Consider the following 17,484-nt stretch of genomic DNA (forward strand, 5'->3'; position numbering starts at 1 on the left):
CTTGGATAGCTTCACATTCCCAGAGCATGTGTATAAACGTGCCGTCCTACCCACATCTCTTCATGCAGTCTGCGTCAGTCCTATTGCCCATATTCACCAGCGTCAGCCTTGAGTGTTATATTCTGTGAAGTATCTTAAGCTGTACGAGCCTGAGCCTGGAAGAAATAGCTATTTCCCTAGGAAAGGCGAGAACCTCAAGCCATTCCAAGTCATCCAATCCCGCTACATCAAGATCCCATTTGGTTCAAAGTAGGGGATCAGGCATATTGCTAACAAGCTTTTTGTAGATCAGTGAAATTGCCTTCTCAGGAAGGTGTCCGTCTAGTATCCTGTCTTCTAGTGGAGATGACTCTGGTAGTGTGTCTCCCCTTGGTATTGCTGCCTGTAGTGCGTGTCTAATCTGTAGGTACCTGAATCGTTCTGTGTCAACTAGTTCGTATTCTTCCCTCAGTTGGGTAAAGGAAATTACACCCCCCGCTTTCCATAGGTTCCCCACCTTGGAGATGCCTATCAAGTCCCTCCAGTCAAAGCCTTTAGTGAATCATAGATTGCCTAGTATTGCAGCATGCCCTAAGTGGGGTGGCCAGTGCAATCCTATCTTTCCAGCCCAAACTCGTTGTGGCATTCCGCCACACCTGAACTGCATGTCCAGTTGGCCCGTCAATTTCAATTTAGAGAGGTTAGCATATAGTGCACCTATAAAACTTCCCCCAAGGAGTATCCACCTGTCCATATTGAATCCCGGTTCTCCCTGCAGCCCTTATGTACATTGGTTTACAGTAGTGAGTTGTGCCGCCCAGTAATATCTTTTTATATCCGGGAGGGCTATTCTCCCATCCTACCAGTCTCTAGTTAGCTTTTGAGTTGATATCCGTAATGGTATTCCCTCCTATAGGAGTTGCCTCAGGGTACAGTAGATACATTTAAAATATTCTGCTCTCACTGGGTGTGGCGTGTTCTGCAAGGCATAGAGGAAACTCGGAAGGGACATCATTATAAATAGGGCTATGGGGGAGGAGGTTTCGGTCATGGAGGAGAATCAGAACTTTAGACATGTGGATCCCCAGGTATTTAAATCCTGTTGTGGCTTCAGCAATGGCGAACCCCCTGGTTAAGATTGGCGATTTACCACTGAGAACATAGAGAACAGACTTGGACTAGTTAATTGTATAACCTGAAAATTTCCCCAAAGACTAAAAATGTGCAGTACTTTGTTGGTGGAGGTCGCCGGCTATGCCAGGTATAGTAGGAAATGTTTGGCGTACAACAAAATGCCGTCCTCCCATTCCCCAGCCCATCTTAGCCCTCTAATTATCGGGTCCTTCAGTATCCACATCACCAGGGTTCAACATGAGGGCAAGAAATAGTGGGGATAGAGGGCAGCCCTGCCGGGTGCCCCTTCGAGAGTGAATGTTGAGGATACTTGGTTATTGATCACTATTTGAGCCAGCGGTTTCACATATAAGAGGTGTATCCATCGCAGGAAGCCCGGGCTGAACCGTAACTTCCTCAATACTGCAAACATATATGGCCATTCGATTGTGTTGAACGCCATTGCCGCGTTGAGTGACACCACCACCGCATCTTCCCGTATCAAATTGGCCTGGGCAAGCACTCAGTGTAGTCTCCACAGGTTAAGAGAGGTTTTTCTGGCTGGCAGAAAGCCAGACTGGTCAGAGTGTAATACCCTAGTGATGACACTTAACAGACGGGTTGCAAATATTTTTTCCAGGATCTTGGCTTCCGTGTAAAGCAGTGAGATCGGTCTGTAGGAGGAACATAGTTGTTTGGGTTTTCCACTCTTTTGGATGACCACTATAGTGGTCAACCACTGATCTGCTGGGACCGATCCTACCTCGCAGCTTTCATGAAACATGTTGGTCAGATGTGGTGCTATTTTACTTGGGGTGAGCTTATACAATTCAACAGGCAGGCCATACAGGCCCCATGCCTTACCAGCACACAGGTACAGGATGGCTTTTTCTACCTCTGAACTTTCTAGGTCTTTTTTTCCAGTTCTAGTCGTTTGTCATCGGATAGTGTCAGCAAGGGAATGTCTTGTAGTAAAGAGAGTGCGTCCGTTTCTGTGTAAGCTGTCTGTGACATGTATCCACCGCAGTAGTGATCCCCAAACGCATTAGCAATTTCTTGCAGGTCTGAGATTGTGTGACCAAACTGAGTTGTGAGTTCCACTACTACTCTGTTGGCCTGTTCTCTATGATCAAGCCATGCAAGCAGCTTCCCAGCCTTGTTACCCACTTTGTAGACTTTACCGAGTGTAGCCCTATGTTGAGCCCTGGCTGTGTCACTGGCCACCATTAAGTATGCTATTGTTTTAAGTCTCAAAGCATGTCGTACATCTTCAGAGTTAGTATCTTAACGTTTCCCTTCCAGTTCCAAAATTTCAGTTTCAAATCACACTAGTTCCCTCTGTTTTTCTCTCTTTGTGCTGGCAATCTTGGAGACAGCCGTCCCTCTTATTACTGCCTTATAGGCCTGCCACAGCATTCATGCCGAGTCAACCCAGGGTTCATTTTTGGGAAAGTAGTGCTCTGTGTCGCTTACAATCGTGTCATGTATCTTAGGGATCTTAAGATACCAGGGGTTTATAGGGGCTGTTCTCCCTCTTTGTGGCTCCCCCACCTCCACCTGGACACAGAGGGGCGAGTGGTCCAATATACCCCTTGCAAGGTAGTTTACCTCTCTAACGTTTCCCAGTTGGCCCGCCAGTGTAATAATAAAGTCTATCCTTGACATACTGCAATGGGGCCATGAATAAAATGTGTATTGCTGCTCTGTGATATGGAGCGACCTCCAGGTGTAAATGAGACCCATTGCTTCCAAAAAGTTATGAATTTGTGTGTGGGCTGGCGGCAGGTCCCTAGAGGGCCAATGATCCAACCTGTCGGAGACGATGGAGTTGGAGTCTCCACCTATCATGAGTCTCCCCTCAGGCAGGGAGAGTAAGAAGTCATCCAGATCTTTGAAGGCCGGTGCTTGAAGGCCAGGTGGAATGTATACAGAGACTAGGTTTAACGCCCGCCCCTCCCAACACCCTGAGGCGTCCACAAATCTGTCCATATATAATCAGTCGTCATCTGAAAATTTTTCTTGGCCAGTATCCCCACCCCCCGAGATCCAGAACCAAACTATTCACCACCAGTTTGAACCCCCAGCGTGTAAGAGCCTGGCATGCATTCCCTAGTAAGTGTGTTTCCTGAAGCAAAATCACATCCTGAAAATGCCTTTTAATATATTCAAGCACTATACCGCTTTTCAACTTATCCCCCAGCCCATTGACATTCCAGGATGGAAATTTAAATCCGATTGGTAATGGTAGTCCCATATCTGTGTAGAGTATTAATTTGATATTACAGGGGAGTCCATACGGATGCGACTATTGTGTCTAGTGCAAACGTAGTACAAGCATTGCAGCAGCATTATAACAACCTGTCTTATCGACCTTGTCAGAACTTTGAACAGATTTGACTAAAGAAAGCCTTCCTCCCTTGGTGTCGCTATATGGGACAAAGTGTACCCCGATGCAATTGTAAATAAATTCATAATTTTTCCTCAATAACTGGTTTCCCTCCCACCCCACAACCCATAACTGTTCCCCCCTCCCTGCCTCTCTGATTGGTGGTATCGGAACCTCCTGCCACCCCAACATTGCAGAGTGCCTATCGCCCATCCCCGAAACTTGTAGGTCGTGTGCCAACCCTGCATTCGTTTCATCAGAACTGAGTTACTGTAACATTAGATTGAGTGTCCGGAAAGCCCAGTTCATTTATTCATTATGCTGTGGCAAATGTCTAGTGAGAGAATCCACAATATCTCGCCTAACAGGAAGCTCATGAACCTCATGGAGGTTAAGACTAAAGTGTCCCAAAGAAAATTGATGGTGGGCAATGTATCATCCATATCAAGGAGACAGCCCAGTTATTTTCTTTCGCCGTCAATCGTCAGACTTTCACCTGGTGGAGATCCCGCATTCTGTACCATTTGATTCTGCCTCTGTATCTCCCGTGAGATCTGGCGGTTCTTCCATGCGACACACCATACGTCGAGGTAGATTTGACTTACTTGATTCTAGAGTTCATTTTACGCATGTCCGCACATATGAGGGTGACATCAGCAGATACAGGGTCGATCCTGATCTCAAGTGACGTCCTCACCGATGTGATGGCTGTTATTATATCTTGGAGAGTGAGTTCTGTCGACTCATCACTCTCTGTTGTTCAGATAGGTCTTCCACATCCTTATCTCTAGGACCCGCTCCCTTATTCCAGGCAAACTTTTCCAGCTTGACCTGCGTAGAGGCCTTAGTAGTTCTTCATCCTGCCAAGATGTAACTTTTTGAGTCTAGGAGGTACACAATAAAGGCATCCAATTGTCGGTTATCTGCTGTAGGTATCAGGTATGTAGGCTGCACCTTCAGACCGGGCCAGCTCGGTTAATGCAGTATCTGATAGTCACTCACGGCTTTGGCTGGACACCCCTTAGGCCGCCTTGTCTCAGTAAGTAGGACGCCCCCTCTGTTGCCCCAGGGCCACTAAAATCTCACCAATTCCATCTCCGTCCCCAATTATCCAAGTGGACAAAGAGCTTTCAGGTCGGCACGTGGGCCAATAGCTCTACTCAGTTTTTGAGGGTAGCTGTGGCAATGCTGCAGCTCGTGTTGTTTGTAGGCAGGGCAGGAGATGAGCCAACGCAGCAGACCAAGGCCATGACCCCCGCAGCAGGAGGAAGCCATCACCAAGAAGTCAAGCCGCATCCCCTGAGCTTTGATATAGGCGTGCAGCTGGCTTGTGCCGCAAGGCTTACCGGTGGGAATTCTGTCAATTTGGTATTGCCTGCAGGGACCCAGATGAGTTGCAGTGAGTGTCCGTTGTGTGGCCTCTTCAGATGTGGCGCATTTGGGAGTGGCTGCCAAGAACTTTTCCGCGGGCCCACAGCTGAATTGGTGCCTCAGTGGGCTCGGGGCTCAGCGCCCAGTGCAGTTAAGCTCGACCATACCCTGCAGACACAGGACTTGTTTGGGCACAAAGAGATCAGTGCTGCAGCAAGCGTACCACTCTTCACGCCTCCAATTGCCACCGCTCTCCACCAATTCTGGGTATGGGGGCCCCACTGGTCCGAGGGAACACTTTGGCCCCCCGGAGGTCATACACCCCCGTGGGCACTGCTATGGGACTTCGTTCCTTCTTCGCCATTGTCGACGGCCATGCGGGGAAATGTGAGTGCCCCTCCTCTACCACTCAGACTATGCAAACGGAGTCTCTGTTGAGGCCGGCGCTCTGTTCGTTGTCTCTACTTGGCTAATTTTGCCCATTCTTTTGGTGAGGATGCTCCTGGTGGGCTCCAGTCACTGGTAAGTTGAGTAGATTACACTCACACAGGATAATTGTACTGATATTACTGTAGAACGGGTGACTCGGACGGAGCTGCTCTAAGTTGCGGCCACCTTGCACGGTAGTTGGCCTCGCCCCCCCATGACCTAGCATAATTATTATTTGTATTTGTACTCTGGTTTATCATAAAGGACAGACATGTTTCCCACAGTAAAAGTTACTTTTAGGGCTTTGTCACTGCAGGGACATGGTAACTTTAATCCTCTACATGTCCCGGTTTTTAAATACCATGTAGTCTAACTTGTGGTCTACATGAATAACACAGGAGTTACTTCCTATTATTTTAGAGGGAAGTTTTACCTCTTAAAAATGATTATTTTAACATGCTACAGTACAGGTTTTACACTGCAGCAGTCTGGCTACACTGGTAGGCCTGAAGCCATGTTTTCCTTTGTCATACTTGGGGATGGCACATTAAGTGCTGCAGTCCAATGGTAAAATTTTACTTTTCATGCTATGTGTGCAATTTCACCGCCATATAGTGTGACCTTACAAGAGAAGTAGAGTACATATACTGGACATTAGATAGCAGTGTCCTAGTATGCAGAATCTAAAAACCTGCAATAAAATTCCAGAAAAATGGGGGTGATGATGCAGAAAGGGATTTTGTTTTCAGAATAATAAAGGCGTTTAGGTCTACTTTCAATCTGTAACCTTTGAGTGTGGCATAAAGAATGAACTAAAAATATGCAGAACCGTGGGCCACAAGTACAAAGAATCTGTTCACAAAAATTGATGGAGGGTCACAGAATAACCTGCTTAATGAAAATAAATTAGCAAGGTTACAATATACAACCTCCTTCCATTGCCTACAAACACAGTGATTTTTAATATTTTTTTAAATATCTTTTATTAGTTTTCTTTTTCTTGTGGCACTTAAACATACAATTGTACAAGTGTTACATATACCAAATGAAATACAGTTATGAACTTGTGTATTTGGAATCAGACTTTTCCATCATGTAAATGCTGTGATATATAAAATTATAACATTTGTTTTATCATGTTTGCATAAAATGTTACAGTTTCCCCTCACACTTGCGTGTCGTCATCTCTGTTAACGTAACAGTGGGTGCACACCATGAGTGCATTTTCCTGCCAACCGTTCAAAAACGTCAAAGTCACCTATGTGCTTACCAGTACCCTCTACACATACATCACATGCCGGATCTTTACAAGCAATGGTGTCTTAGCAATATACATGCATATCTTTGGAGGCAATAGATATTATTATGTTAATATGAATACTACAACTAAAAGAGAAAAAAAATGAATAATCAACTAAAATGCCAGAAGTGAAAACATTGCAAAAAGTGTCATCTAATGTGTGGCGTAGCTTAGTCGAGACATTGGTAGGTAATTCAAGCCGCACTTCATGTTTCATGTATGGCTAAATGAGTGTCAGGGTGATGTGTAACTGTGTTTGGTTACATGGAACGTTTCTCAGACACGCAAGTTCAATTCTCAACGCAACTGAGACTCCAGGTGTCAACAACACCTACAGCATGGTATATTCACTGGGCGTCTTTTCCAGCATTGTCTTCTGCCTGCTGCGGGGGAGGTGAGTGCATTACAACATTAGGATGTGTTAGTGTTTTGAGGATATCATCCCAGGATTGCGCTATTGGATACTTGCGCAGCCCTGCCGTTTCTTCCCTATGGAGGATGGTGCGATCGGCCTGTGCCCATACCGCCAGCGATTTCAGCCAGCTTGCCGGCGCAGGAGTATCCCTGTGTTTCCATCTTTTGGTAATCAGCCGTTTCGGAGTTATTAGGCCCAGATCGCGAAACCTAGAGCTCACCTGGGTATTTTTGGTGCGAGTATAAAGCCCCAGGATACAGACCTCCCACATGTTGGGCAGCTGGGCATGGGTGCACCTCGCGAGTGTCTCTGTAACTGTGTGCCAGTATGCTAGGAGTAAGGGACAAGACCACAACATATGCAGGAAATCCACCCCATTGAGCAGAGATCGCGGGCAACTAGAGTTATTTATATTAAAACACTTGTTTATTTTATCCGGTGAGAGGTATGCTCTGTGCAATATGTATGTTTGTATAAGTTTAAACCTGTAATTACGCTGTATGTATGTAGCGCTGGCTAATATGCATCCCCATTCTTTATCGGACCAGAGTCAGCCTCTGTCCTCAGCCCAGTGGGCACGAAGACTCACTAATGGTTTTAAAACATGTATGAGTAAAGGTTGTACCAACCAGTGGATCACAGGTGATACCTCCCCCATGACATGTAAATAGTGTATCAGCAAATGTGTGGGCGGCTCAGTTGTCAATTCCTCGCACTATTGCGTCAATGTCTGCATTATAGCAGTGTATAGAAGAAATTGGCCCGCAGGAATGCCGCTATCTGCTAACAAGGCTTCAAAAGATGAAAGTGTGCCCTCAACGTACAGGTCGCCCAGCGTTTCCATGCCCGCCTCACGCCAAAATGCCAGCTCTGTTTCTGTCACAGCGTCACTGCCTCTGGGCGTTCCAGTAAGCAGCAATGTTGGGGCATACGGGACCGTATCCCTGGTGAGCTGCAGGCTCCTCCGGTAACATCTATGAGCAAGCTCAATATGTATTTGACGCGGGCGGGGTAGCTTTGCAAGCGAATGAAACAGTCTGTACAATGGGGTCTGTGTCCATGGGGGCGACACGGTTGCTGTGTCCGCCATGTTTTTGCCACTCATCCATTTAGTGACCCACTGTAGCTGGGCTGCTAGGTAATAAAGTTCCTTGTTCGGGACTGCCAAGCCACCTTGTTCTGGTGGCACATATCATTTCTTTAATGCTATTCTGGGCCTACCTTTATTTCAAATCAAGCCTCGAATTAGGCCCTCTAGTTCACACAACATTCTGACTGGAACATACACTGGAAGGTTTGCAAAATAATACAGCAATCTTGGTAATACTATCATTTTGACTAACGTAATGCGACTCATCAAGTTTAATGGCAGGGTCTTCCAGAATTGTATCTGGGCCTTAACCGAAGAAATAGCTCGCAGCAGGTTACCATCTAATATATCCACTGGGGACCTGTATAGTTAAATGCCTAGGTATCTGAACATGGTCTCATTGATAATTATGTCTACTTCTGCCACTGTGTTATCGAAAGGATAGACACCCAATTTGGACCAGCTCACTCTGAGCCCCGACATCTTTTCATAGGTACGAAACAATTCAGATATAACTGGGTGAATATTATGCAGATCTTTAACATATAGAATCAGATCATCTGCATATAGGGAGACCGCATGTAGCCCATCTCCCAGGGGGATACCCCAGTCCGTGCCACTTTCCATCTTGGCCTATCAAAGTTGTGTCCAACGGGGCTCTGAGTTTGGCCAACATAGAAGCACATATTTTATAATCAGTGTTGAGCAGTGCCAATGGGCGATTTGAGCCTAGGGACTCAGGATTCCTGCCTGGCTACAAGAGGGAGATCAGCAGTGCCTCGTTTTGCATGGATGTGAGCGCGGAATCTTATATTGCTGTTTTGTATACCCGCAGTAGCTCTGGTATTAATATGTCCGAGTAAGATTTATAAAATGTAACCAGCAATCCGCCAGGGCCTGGAGATTTGCCATTTGAGAGGAAGAAAATATTTTCTCTGATTTCTTCTGGCAGAATAGGACCGTTCAATTTTTCTTGTTGGCTTGGGGCTAGTTGTGGTAGTGCAAGGTTGGCAAGAAAGGCCTGTATGTCCATGGCTGTAGTTTGCAAGTGAGATTTATACATTCGACGTAGTGTGTTACAAAAGCGCTATGTATGTCTCTCTGTGCATGTTCTGTGACTTCCCATGCAGTGTTTATGGATGTCACTGGTGTGGTTGCGGCATCTTGCCATATCAGCCATGACAGTAATTTATCTGGATTGTCCCCCATAGTGTGCGCTCGCGCTGAGGGTGCTGCATAGTTTATATGGCGGAGTCGTTCTAGCAGTCGAGAATGTTCATTTAATCTTGTGCCAGTGGTATTGCAGAGCCTCTCACTGCCTCACCCTCTCTCTGAAGTAATGTGTTTTTGAGGTCTGTTAGTTCAGCCTCTAGCTGTCTTCGCATACCCGGCTGCGTGCATAGGCAATCGCCTCTGACCACTGCCTTAAACGCATCCCATTCTACTTGTGGTGTTGGAGCTGTATCTGTATTGTCCTCTAAGTAGTATGTGATGTTTATGGCAAGTAGATTACAAAATGGCGCATCTAATAGAACGTCAGGTTGCAACCGCCAGGTGGAACCGGTGGCCTGGTGCGTACCCATTCCACCTCCTTCACGTGCGGGTTATGATCCAAGTGCGTTCTACCTAAATATTATACCGCGGAGATGTGTGGAAGCAACTCCTCTGAAAGCATGTAACGGTCTAATCGCACATGTAACCCATGGGCTTCTGAATAGTAGCAGTATACTCTATCATGGGGGTTGCGATTCCTCCACACATCTCTCAGGTGCCATTGCGTTGCACAGCTATTAAGTGGTTTCATAGCATTGTGAGTGCTTGTACCTGGGAGGGGTGGGAAGGAGCGGTCGAGAGAGAGGTCCAGCACACTATTATAATCTCCCCCCAAAAACATGGGAATATCATGCCATGGCGCCAGCACATGCGATAAATTGTCTAAGAAAACAGCTTGTTCCATGTTGGGGGTATAAAGTGACGCAATTACAATCTGCCTGCCATCGAGTGTGCCTCTAACTACTACAAACAAACCATCTGCATCTACCAATGAATCAGTGATCTGAAATGGAACCCCAGTTTGAACCCATATAAGCACTCCCTGTGCGAATGCTGAATACCCTGTTGCATATAATTGGCCCGGCCAGCGGTGGCGTAGGAGTGTAATTTCAGCTTTAACTAGATGTGTCTCCTGAAGGAGAGCTATTTGTATGCAGTGTAGCTTGAGATACGAGTATATCTGATATCTGCGTGATGGTGTGTGCATGCCTCTCACATTCCATGTGCCGATCCATAGTGTTTACAGTCTACCGACATTAAATGCATACATGGCCGCTTCATGAACATATGTGGTGGGCTACACCCAGCAGTTAACAACTCACACCGCTTTCTAATCAGCAACATTTCAATCCTCATAATCTGGCATAAAATAAAAAAACATCTCTTAAAAAAGCAACAACAACTTCATTCTCATAATAAATTCCAAAAGGGAAAAAATGCAACTAGCAGTCGTCCAAATCATCAACAGAGATAACAATCAAAAAATGTCTAGGGGTGGTGTGCTTCGCACTGCGCTGCATTAAACATCAAAATGTATGGACTGTTTCATGAAGGCTCCCCTTTTCCAAACCAATGATACAATAGAATAGGGCTACCCACACTGCCATACTGCCGCCCGATGAGATATAAATACACACAGGAGCATAAAAGTCAATAATAGAAATTATAAGGTATACCATACCCTCCCAACCTGGACCACACACACACCCCTCTGTCCCATGTCCATAGACGAGTTCTTATCGATGACCATCTTGTGGAGTGTTACCGTAGATAGCTACATACAACTGCACTCAAACCTTGGTACTTCTGTCAGCATCACATCCAATGGTGGTGTCTCTCAGTGTTCACACAATATCATCAGCCGTTTGCAGGGTAACGGTTGGCTAGTCGTATGAGTCCTGCGAGGTTTGTATGCCATAAGCTTGATCGTCATCACTTGTTTGGTCATTGTGGCTAGAGTTGGAGGCATCTCGTTTAACAGGGAACCACTGATTTCAGCTACCGCCTGAAGAGCTTCTCGCTGTCCGCTTAGAATCAAGTCTGAGTGCGGCCCGCAACAGTTGACGATGGTGCTCGCGCCCTCACTGTCCTTCGCTCTCTCCTCTGGCTTCTTCACAACTGTGTCTGAGCGCCGAGATCCTGCGGCACTGAAGATGTCCAGCCAATCCTCCCCCTCCTCCGATGTAGAAAAGAAATGGGTTTTGCTGTTGGCAACCACTGGTGGGCCGGAAATAATAGAGTATTGTAAATTGCTCTGCCTAAGACGTTTCTTCACCGCCATAACTGAAAATCTCTGCCTCTGCACTTTCTTTAGTGTAGTCCGGAACATTATTTTCTGGTTGTCTATTTGAATGTCCTGTTGCTTTCTGGTTTCCTGCAGTATGGTGTCTCTGTCCCTGTAGTTGAGGACAGAACATTAAGAACGTGCTGCTATCAAAGGAATCACGTTGGATATACAAAGAGAAAAGCGACCAACTTGGGCTCAATGAAATTATAGAGTGGAACAGGATCAAGCTGTAGGCTCTTAGGAATCAGCCTTTTGCTCATTGGTGTCCGCCAGGGTTCTGGTGGACTGTCCTGCTAAATGCTAGGTGCCCCTGTTTTTACACACTGCGGAGGAATAATGACCACATAATTTAATGTTTGTATTATGTCATCTTTTCCTTGGCAAACTGAGAAATTGGCAATATTTTATACATGCCCATGGGGCTCATAGCAAGGCGCTTTGAAGAAAAAACGAGTAGGGATTTGATAATAAGCCTATTTGCAGTCAAAAAACGCAATTGCCACAGCATTCCAAGATGGCGATCCGGCGACGCTGACGCTGGTCATGTGACTATTGTCACTGAGCGTCTACGCGTCTAGGAAACTTTATTGTGAAGGGCGGAGCACGTCTTAGAGTAGAAGGAGACGACGCGCTCCACGAGGTCACATACGGTGAGGAGTAGGGTAGCCGGGCTATGAGGCACACAGGCTAATGCCTCTCTTTAATGGCTGGTTTGAGGCTTACGAGGCACCGTGTTCTGGTGTTTCTTTCCAGCATTGTTGATATGCCAACGGAGGGCCATTGCGAGAAGAGGGAATGATATCGATATACTTCGCATAAAATCGTCGATCACATACTTTTGACAAACGCATAGTGTAAGCAGCGTAAAGACTACGACTCACCGTTTTAGTGAAAGAGGTTACGGTGGTCGTTGGAGACACACGTGTTTTATATAGTAATAGTGATATACTAGTGACTATATGAGAGTGGTAGGCTGGCTCCCATTATTAAGGTGTTTAAGAAAATAGGTTCCCGCTTCTGATTAGACTTGATGACAATGTCACTGAGAGTAGAGACTCGATTAGCACACAGCCGTTTGGTGAAAGCAACGTAAAGACACCTATTAACTCCACAGGCTGAAGGAGTTCCATAGTGCCCCATGAGTCCTATGTATCTGTATTAAAGCGCTAATATGGGAATGAGCCACACCAGTGACCATGTGAGAATTTGGAGAATTGGTTAAGGTTTTTATGAGCACGCATGTGTGCTAACATTTGTCTATAATTAAAAACGAGCGTGGTTGACAATTATGATGTATCGACTTGTATGTGTCTTTCAGATTGATGATTACAATCGCATGTGCAAACATTGAAATAAGAAAAAACTTACTTTAGGAGCCCTATGATATGGTTATTTACCTCTGCAGCTGGTACGAGTGAAGGAGGCTATAAGAGGGTAAATATTATAAATATGGCAACTCACATACGGTTTTGGAAGGTGGTGCATTGGGTGTTTTTAATTAATGTTGTTATTATTGTGCTTCCCTCTACTTGACAGTCTACATAGAACGAAGTGTCCAACAGTGGTGCTGTGACCAGGTGTGTAGCCCTGACGAATTTGCCAAAACTTTTGAGGCAGAGAAACATGTTGGCGATAGGTAATGGTATGCAATGGTAGCTACCAGCCTTTTTAATTCAACCGATCACGCCTGATAATTAGGAATAAAGTTGCGAAGAGGTGTGTCTGTTGATTTTAACACTTTTTCTGTCACGAGCAGAGTGATAGTTTCGGCTATTGCGCACTTTTCACTTCTTGGTTGTTTTTGTTTGGACACATTCTTGTTTCTTCTTTTTTTTAACTGAATGACGACCAGTGATGAAAAAAGGGGCCCAGTATGGTGAGTACCTGCCAGTTACCCCGAGAGTGCTGTTCCTGTGAGGTGTCATTCTTTTCGCCACACATTTTTTGCAATGTTTTGCAAACTTTCAATTTTTGGTGTATGGATGCACTGTGTAGAGTAAGGTTTCAGACATCCTGTACTGTTCTATGTGACTGTCAAGAGACGCCGGCCAATATATTTTTTTAGATATTAGACGTATTGCAGTAATACACCCCCGAAGAAATTGATAGTGGATAGGGGAGTGCAACAGTAATTATTGATATGAGACTTATCTGTTGCAAGGCATACTGACATACTTTACTTCAATCAAAAAGAGAGGGAGGAGGATAATCGGTCCATTCAGTTCCCCTGATCAGATCCACAGTTAATCAAATGAAGGTTTGGAATGGACACTAGTGTCTACAGAACCATTGGTTCGAAATTGACAACCCTCATAGGCAACCTGATATTACGATGCGGTATATTTGTTTTTCCGCCCCATCAGGTGTCATGGCATATTCATAGGGTAGTCAAAAAGTGTGGTATGCCTGCCTCACCCGAGGCTACCTCTGGTTCAAAATAGAAGTGTCCAGAAATACTGGGGAGGGTGTAGAAAATATAAAAGCAGTGGATCTCCAAAATAATTTTAATAGAAAGGGAGAAGAACACTGTTGTTTAAAAAGAGGCGATATAGTTGTAATCGAGTAACTAGATTACCATATATCTATATGTATATGGATACGTCGTCAACATGTTTCAGCTCTCTGGGCCCAGCCGGGTCTGTAGAGCTTTCGTCAGGACTAAAAAAACACAAAACATACATAAGGTACTCACACTATTAGTGTAGCTTCCTGTCGCTAATTATAGCGTTTCTTTTTGCCACCTGAAATATAGGAACAGAGACATATACAATCCCAAACATTGTGGTACTGTAGATTAGGTAATTAGGCATCGTGATTCAAAGAACCACGCACACACAATCTAGAATTACTAGTGCATTTATGCGCATCACTTTTCAACACATAAACGTTTTCAGCGAGAAAAAATATTTTCAGAGAACAAAAGTAAGTATGTTACAGGAGACAAGCTATATACAACTGCTAGATGTTGCACGCAGTGATTCCATGCATAGGTCAGTCATATTTATATTATCTTTCAGCACATATAGTAAGAGCATCCTAATGCGCTGCTTTTTAGTCAGATTCTATAGTAAGAAAAGCATCGTGCACACTATGGGTTTTAAACAAAGTGCCTTTTTTAACTGCTTGGTGTTGCATTCAGTGATTTCAAATGCCCGAGGACACAATGTACTGTGAGTCAGAGGCAGAACACTCATACTGGTATTATCTGTCAGCAATTATAACAGGGGCGTCTCAGCGCGCTGCTTTTACGTGAAAAACATCGCGCACATTATATATTTTTAGAAACAAGTCAGTGTTCGTATAATCATGTGCCACAGGACATTGCGCGCATTCGTTTTGTAACAAGACGATCATATATTTACTCTATTCGTGCAATGACTCATACCTTTATGGCTGAAATTTCATGCTTCCACAAGGGTGCAGGAGTCGCTTTGCGGGGTCTCTACTGGAGAGATAGTATCAGCGATTAGGGGGTCATAGGGACCACACTTACCCGCATCACTCCGTCTCTTCTTATGTTTGCTCAGTCTTACCCTCGTGTGCCGCGTTTTGGGCCCTGTGCTGACTCTGCCCTTGGTTGCAGGCGGAGCACTGTGGCTGGGTTTTTTCTAATTTCGCAATGACATAAAGGTAGGACTCCAAGTTTCAGCCACATGCTGCATTCAATATGGCCCCTCGTGTGTTCTTTATCATAGATTTTTACATCAGAGTACTACAATATTGTCAGGTATATTGAGGGGTTGATTTGTCAATAAATCCCAATGTCAGGACTCAATTAATTTAAAAAATTAATTAATTTACATTGTCGTCCCAGTTAGAATCCACATCTAGGGTTGTGGAGGATTAATTATTACATTGACATTACGATAAAGTTTAATTGAACTGACTCCATGGAATATTGTCGTTCATTCCAGAGATATGGGTGCCAAGGCGGTCCACCCATCTCTGCTCTTTTTCAAAGAGAATCCGTTCTGCGTTGTGATTTTTATCTTGCAGTGTCTCTAGAACTGTCCAGATCAGGTCGTCACAAGTGTGGCCAGCTTCCACAAAGTGTGTACATAATTTTGTGTTATTTTTCTTCAGGCGTACATTGCTCCGGTGTTCCCCGATTCGCAACTTCACTCGTCTGCATGTCATGCCTATATATTGACGTTTGCATGGGCATGTAATCATGTAGATAAGGTGAGAGGAGTTGCAGTTCGTGTGGTTTTTCTGGGTCCATGTCAGGGTGTTCGTAAGTTGCAAAGTTTTTGTCGGCCTGGTAAATTTGCACACACCACAAGTGCCGCATGGGTAATGACCCGAGACAGGTTGCATTCTGGCATCTCTTATAATTTTGAGGGTTGTTTGAGTTTTAGGTCGTGTGTGGACCAGGACATCCTTAATGTTCTTAGTTCTCCGATTTGCAAAACGTGGTTTTGGCCAGTCAAATTGTCCAGAGTTAATTATTTGCCAGTTCTTTCTAATTAACTTCTGTACCCCATAGGTGGAAGGGCAGAAAGTAGTGACACACGTTACCAGATCCTTAACTGGTTCCTTCACATTTGTCTGTAAGAGACATTCGCGTGGCTGATGTTTTGCCCTTTTCATGCACTTATTAATCACCGTTGGTGTATAGTTCCTTTGTTGCAATTTTTGACTTAGTTCTATTGCCTGTTTCTTATAGTCGCTGTCTTTGCTGCAGTTTCTCTTGTGCCGTAAAAACTGGCTGAAGGGGAGGTTATCCCGCAATGGTCGCGGATGGTAACTGTAGTATGACAGCAGGCTATTCTTTGCTGTCGGTTTCGTAAAGGTCTTGGTTTCGAGCTTCCCGTTCTCATGGAAAATTGTTAGATCCAAGAAGGTTATGCTTTCCTTATTTTCAGTGAAGGTAAAGTTAAGCCATTGGTCTCTTGCATTTAACCATTCGATGAATTTATGCAGGTCTTCTTTTGTGTCCCATATTAAAAGCACATCATCGATGTATCGTTTCCAGTATAAAATACTGGAAACGAAAGGGTTGCTTGTATTTAGTACCTTCTTTTCTTCCAATTGGCTCACATATAGCCCCGCCACCGAAGGAGCGCAGGCGCTCCCCATGGAGGTTCCATGGCTTTGAAGGAAGAGGTGTCCGTCATACTCGAAATAGTTTTCTTTTAAAACTAGACGACAGCATTCCATAATGAAATGACGTGGGGTTCTGTATGGCCAGTCTTGATTAAACAGAAGATCTTCAAGCATTTGCAGCGTGTCTTCCTGAGGCAGGCTAGTGTACAATTCCTCGACATCGAGGCCCACCAATGTCATTGTGTTCGGGTTGTAGTTGAAATCTGTGATTTGTGTCAAGAGGTCTCAGGGTATCTTTTAGATAAGTAGGGGTTCGTTGCACCATTTTCTTGAAATACTCATCCACAAATTTTGATAGAGGCTCTAACAGGGAACCAATGCCCGAAACTATGGGACGTCCTGGTGGTGGCGACCTGTTCTTATGAGTTTTCGGTAGAGAGTAAAAGAACGGCGTTTTGGGGCTCTTGGGTGTCAGGAAATCCGCTTCTTTTTTGGATATCCAGTCGCTCACCTCTGCTTCATGAACCATGATGGCAATTGTGTTCGTCAGTCTGTCTGTAGGGTCTTCCTCAATCATCTTATAGAAAATTTCATTGGAGAGGAGGGATAGGCATTGTTGGTTGTATCCTTCTTTTGACAGGATCACTATCCCTCCCCCCTTGTCTGCTGGTTTTATAACGATTTTGTTATTTTCCTGCAGGTCCTTCAGGGCTTGACGTTCCTTTTTGTTGAGATTTTGGAATGTCTTTTTTGGTCCTAAGTTGTCGATGCCTTTCATGAGGGCCTGTTCGAAAGTTTGTATTTCGATAGGTACTACAGATGATGGAGGGCAGAACTTCGATTTCCTCCTCAGATTGGTATCACCTTCATTAGTTTGACCTTCTGAATTGGCGAAGAAAGCTTTTAATTTCAAGGTTCGGCAAAATTCCGAGATCTCACATTTTAGTTTGAATCGATCTGTGGGGGGTGTCGGGACAAAGCCGAGTCCCTTATTCAGGACACTCAGTTGGTCATC

This window comes from Lissotriton helveticus, chromosome 8 (genome assembly GCF_964261635.1).
Source record: "Lissotriton helveticus chromosome 8, aLisHel1.1, whole genome shotgun sequence".
NCBI classification, from domain to species: domain Eukaryota; kingdom Metazoa; phylum Chordata; class Amphibia; order Caudata; family Salamandridae; genus Lissotriton; species Lissotriton helveticus.